The 6,138-nt window shown below is 20.8% G+C and overlaps 1 protein-coding gene across 10 annotated transcripts in view; it reads right to left on the bottom strand.

The window, feature by feature from the left end:
• Positions 1-6,138, bottom strand: part of LOC117170680 (synaptic functional regulator FMR1) — a 96,604-nt gene that overhangs the window by 89,252 nt on the left and 1,214 nt on the right. The gene's annotated exons all lie outside the window — the stretch shown is intronic.

Raw genomic sequence — 6,138 nt, 5'->3', positions numbered from 1 at the left:
CAGTTTTAAAATTCATTTAAAGCCAAAATTCACTTTAAAAAAATATATAAAAAAGAAATAATTCTCAACAAAATAGTAAAATTTTCAAACAACATGAAATTTCAAATAGAATAACGAATTTTAAACTGGAATATTTGGATTTTTAACAAAAAAGAATAATTTTCTAACAAGTAGATTAATTTTCTATTTAAAAAAACCCGAATTTTCAACTAAAACAGATAAAATTTTAACCGAAAATCCAATAAATAAATTTTCAGTTTAAAAATATTAATTTTCAACCAAAAATATGAATTTTTAACTGAAGAGATGAAATATTCAAATAGATTAGTGAAATTTTCAGTTTAAAATTTCATTTTTAACGAAAATAATGAATTTTTAAAAAGATGAATTAATTTTAAACTTGTATAAATGAATTTTTTTAAAAACGATTAAAACCAAGAATTATTTTTTATTGAAAAAAAAAAGAATTTTCAAACAAAATTAATGTACAGCCTAAAAAGATGAATTTTTCAACTAAAGAGATGGAATATTCAACTAGATTAATTAAAGCTTCAGTTTTAAAATTCATTTAAAGCCAAAATTCACTTTAAAAAAATATATAAAAAAAAAATTCTCAACAAAATAGTAAAATTTTTAAACAAACATATGAATTTTTAACCTTCAATTATGGAATATTCAATTAGATTAGTTAAATTACAATTCTCATTTTTCTTTCCACCTTTTTATTTTCGTCTAAAGTAAAGATGAATAGTTTTCTTTTTTTTTTCTTTTTTAGGGGGAAGGGAGGGGAGAGAAGTGTTCCTTTTTTCAGATTCCAATGGATACATTTTGTGGTGGTTGTCCAAATTTAGTCATTAGATTCTTGATTTTATTTTCAGGAATTTTTTCATCAATTTGATTATTGGACATTAAAAAGGGGGTTTACATTGGATTGTTTTCCTATTTAAATATCATAAATTTTAAATTATAACTTTAAAAATTAATTTAAAACAAAATTCACTTTTAAAAAATAGATATAAAAATAAATCTCAACAAAATAGTAAAATTTTCAACCAAAAACATAAAATATAAAATAGGATAATGAATTTTAAACTGGAATAGTGGAATTTTCCAAAAAAAAAACATGAATTTTCAACTAGAACAGATAAAATTTCAACCGAAAATCTAATAGATCAATTTTCAGTTGAAATATATTAATTTTTAACTGAAGAGATAGAATATTCAACTAGGTTAGCTAAATTATACGTTTAAAATACAATTAAAAAGAAAAAAAATTTAGTTGAAATCAATTTTCAACCAAAATAATGAATCTTCAATTGAAATAGTTGAATTTTCAACTAGAAAGGTGAACTTTCAAATCGAAAAATTGTGTTGAAACTGGGATAGTTGAATTTTTAACAAAAAAGATTAATCTTCTATTAAAAATAATTTAAAAACAACGAATTTTTAATAACAAAACATGAATTTTCAACTAAAGAAATTAATTTTTTATTGAATTGATGGTATACTTAACTAGATTAGTTAAATTTTCAGTTTAAAAATTCATTTTCAACCAAATAGATTAATTATAAATCTAAACGATAAATTTTCAACTCAAAATGTAAATTTTTAACAAAAGAAGTCTAATGTATAAAGCTAAATTTACGACTAAAAAACATGTTTATTTAATTTTGTATTACTTTTTTTTTAATTAAGCACGCTCTCGAAAAAACATTCTGACTTTAAAAAAAAATGCCCTGAAATTTCCAGGTTTTTCAAAGTATATAAAAATTTTCTGACAAGTTGCAGCTATTCCACGTCTTCTAGGTGAGTAGATATCCTGTTTAAAATCAAGTTTTATTCCATTACAATAGAATCGAGACTGTCACCTCTTCTCGAATATTGATTTTCCACCCCTTAGCATATTTAATTTTTTAAATTAACTAAAGCATTTTATCACACTGGAAAAATGATTTTTATTTATATGCAAAGGAAAAATAAAAAAAACATTTGTAATTTTCCCGTGAAAATAAAACTTTATTAATTTCTTCAAACCTTTAAACATTCTTAAAAAGCTTCTAAATTTTGTTGTTCCTAATCTTCAAAAATCAATTATTTTCGAATCTTTTCAAAACTTCTAAATGTCTTTTAAAATAGTTTAACTTACAGCCAAGTACTTAAATGTTAAACAAAAAAAAATTTATATTAAAACTAATTTTTTTTTTGTTAATAAAAAAGTTGATTCATCCAAAAAGGCGGACTTTCAACGGAATTCTCAAACCTAAAACACGAATTTTGAACACATTTTTAAAAAAATTTTAAACAAAAGATTTTGCAGTCAAGAAAAAAAATGTAGGCAAATCAAAATTTGAAAGGAACCATAATTTTTAATAAAAATCTAAATTTATTATCTATTTATATTTTAAATTTCTATACTTGCTTTAGGATTATAACAAATACAATTTTCGGAGGTTTCGCGAGAAAAAATAAAATGTTCGTTTTGAAGATTTCTACCTTGAACAGGTTTGAGAATTTTAATTTTAGAAGATATCACGAAAATATTTTTAGACATTTTGACGCTTAGAAAAAATTTGAAAATAATTTCTAAATTTTCGAAAATATTTCTACATTTTATTTTCTAAATTTGAGTTTAAAATATTTTGAGACATTTTGTCTTTTTTTAACCATTTTGGAACACTTGCGCGAAATTATTTCGAAATCTTCAAAAATTTAAATTCTGTTTTAAGTTTTTTGAAAAATTTTTTCAGATTATTTTTTGACAATAATGAAAATCTTTTAGAATACTTTCTAAACTTTTTACCTATAATCTTAGAATAAATTGTCTAAAATAAAAAATCATCAAAATTTTCAGCAAATCTCAAGAACATTTTTTTATCCTCTTTCAACTTTCATAATTTCTTTTTATCCTCAAAACGTTAAAAATCTTTTTAAAAACTTCAAAATTTGATTTCAAAATCTTCAAAAATCTATTTTTAAAATTTTTCCGATAGCTTCTCAAATTTTGAAAGATCCTTTAAAAACATTTGGTCTAAAAGTTAAGAACAAATTTGTTAAAGTTAAAAATAAATTTTGAGAATAAAAATTCCTTGCTTAGATATTGTGGTTTACAAAATTTCAGAAATTTCTAAAGAACAAACTGAAAACAGTCATTTAAAGCCATATTCAAGCATTATACGACCTGTCAGGTATTGAAGAACAAGTAATATTTAAAAATACGAAAATAAAAATATTTATTTCTCGGTTTAAATTCAAAATTAACAAATAGAAACTTTTGAGTATGAGAAAAATAAAATAAAATTCAAAACTGATCTTTTCAAAATTCTTAAAATTTAATATTCCAACTTAAAATTGTCAAAATCGAACACTATAAGCACGGAGTGCATACAATGGTGCAGCTTTAGTATAAAAACAAGGTTATATTATAATAAATAATTTAATAAATCGATGAATCGCATTGAAGCAAGGAACAAGTTTAGTACCATATAAACATCTATATTATTATATAAATCAGTAAATTGTAAACGTAAATTAAAAGTAAAATTGTAAATGAATTAGTAAATTGAATGAACAAATTTTGACAAGATTCTTAAGAAAATTCAAAAAGATTGTTAGAAACTTTCAGAACGTCAAATCTAAATTTCAACAAAAAAATAGTAAATCTTAAGATAAACAGTTGAATTTTCAAATAAAAAACAAACATTTTTAACGAAAATTGCAATATTTAAAAAAATATATTTATTTTCTACAGATCTGATGAGAATGTAAAAATACGAATTTTTAATTCAAATTATCAATCTTCAACCACAAAAATAACTTTTTAAACAAGATTTTGAATTATCAACCAAAAAATATGAATTCTCCGTAAAAAGATGACAATATTTAAACTAAAAAATATTTTAATTTCAAATCAAAAAGATATGAACTTATTCAAAAAGACGAATTTTGAACAAATCTTTTTTTAAATAAAATACAAATTTTTGTATAACTACTTTTTCTTAGACTTCTTTGTTTATTTGCTTGAAGGTTATAACAATATTTTTCCTAGTTTTCTCGATTTTTTAAATAATTAATCATTTATATCCTAAAAATTTATATTCAATATAATTTTTTTTAATTAATAAATTGGGGATATGACATATTAAAAATCTTTTTGAATTTTTCGAGAAGCCTAAGAAAATTATTTTTATGTAACCTTGAAGATATAAACAGAGAAACCTAAAAAATAAGCAGTTATTCAAAATGTGTATTGCTTGTTAAAAAGTATTTTTTCCTTTAAATTATAATTCGCTTAAAATTTTTTTCCTTAACTGAAAATACTTTTTTCGTTGAAAATATAACAATTTTTTTTGGTTGAGGATTTAACTATATTATTGAGAATTATTTTTCCTGTGGATGAATTCAAATTTTTTTGATTAAAAAATTAAAGTATTTTTGAATTGCAATATCAAATATTACATTTTTGGTTGAGAATGCATATTTTTTGGTAGAAAAATCAACATTTTTTTTTAAAGTTATTTTTCTGGTTGATAATTTATCATTTTAATTCAAAATTGTCTGCTTTTTATTAAAAAAATTCATCTTTTTGGTAGAAAATTCCTATATTTAGTTAAAAATAACTTTACTTCTTGGTAATCAAATTTCTCAGACATCTTAAGAAATTTTTTTTTTCTCCTAAAACCTTTAAACATTTTAAAAAAACTTCTAAATTTGTTGTTAGAGAATTTCCATTATGTTTTAAATTTGTTGAAATCTTTTTAGATTTCAAAACTTAAAATAAAAAAGAATTCCTTTAAACTTACGAGATTTTTTTCTAAAATTTTGTATCGTACAAAACTGAAAAATTTTACTTGAAAATCTTTTACATTCTTTTCCGAAATTTTAGGAAATCATTTGAAATGTCTTAATTTCTTTTTCAAATGAATTTTTTAATATCAAAAATCAATTGCAAATTTTCCCGAAAACGTATTCCTTTGAAACCTTTCCAAATTCTTAAAAAGCTTATTTTTGTATAAAATTTTTTAAAATATTGAAATTACTAAGGTTTTTGGAAACTTCTAAGCCTTTCAACTATCTTTTAAAATTATTCACATTTTTCTTATAATGTTTTTGAACAGTAAAAAGACCCTTTGGATGAATTCAAATGTTTTTAATTTAAAATTTAAGCCTTTTTGGATTAAAATATCAACTATTAAATTATAAAAACATATTTTATTGGTTAAGGATTGATAATTTTAATCGAAAATTCGTATTTTTTCGTAAAAAATTATTCTTTTTGGTGTAAAATTCATGTATCTAGTTGAAAATTAACTTATATTTCATGAAAATTTATATTTTCGAGTTAAAAATTAAACTGAATTGTACAAAATTTGTCTCCTCTGGAAAACATTTATACTTTTTTGGTTAAAATTGCAACTGGTTGGAAATTTGTCTTAATATCTTTTTACATTTTTTCTTTAAATTAATTTTTTCAAGAGAAAATACCACTTATTATTATTCCAAGAAAAAATGTATCCTCTTGAAACTTTTCAAAATTCTTATTTTTTTTTATTTTTTAAAATATTGAATTTAAAAAGTATTTTGGAAACTTTTCAAAGCTTCTTTTAAACAGGAATCCAAAAGAAACTTTTTTCATTTTCTTGAAACCTTTCAAAATACTTAAAAGGCTTTTTTTAATCTTCCAAAATCTGCATTTAAAAAAATTTAAGTTTACAAGGTTTAAATTAGTTTTTTATCGTTTCACAAATTTTAAATATTCGAAATTTACTCGAATTTCTTTACTAAAATTCTGTGATTTTGCAAAAGTACAAAATTTCTTTTGAAAACCTTTTACATTCTATTTCGACATTTTGTTCAATTTTCTTTTATTTTAAATTATACAATTTTATTTTAGATGAACTCAACTGTTTTTTATTTAAAATAAAAATATTTTTCGTAAAAAATTAATTTTTTTTATATGAAAATTTGAATTTTTTCAATTTTAAAAAGTTTAATCTCAGATAAACAACTAAACTATATTAATAATTATAACATTAAATTGGTAGGAAGTGCAACTCTTACGATTTTTTTAATACAAAATTTGTTATAGTCTTCCAGATTCTTTTTTAAAAACTTGGAAATTAGTTTCAAATATTTCCTCTA

The sequence above is a fragment of the Belonocnema kinseyi genome, chromosome 4, assembly GCF_010883055.1.
Source record: "Belonocnema kinseyi isolate 2016_QV_RU_SX_M_011 chromosome 4, B_treatae_v1, whole genome shotgun sequence".
In the NCBI taxonomy this organism is placed as follows: domain Eukaryota; kingdom Metazoa; phylum Arthropoda; class Insecta; order Hymenoptera; family Cynipidae; genus Belonocnema; species Belonocnema kinseyi.
The sequence above is the reverse complement of the archived record's forward strand: the minus strand, read 5'-3'. Positions and strand labels throughout refer to the sequence as shown.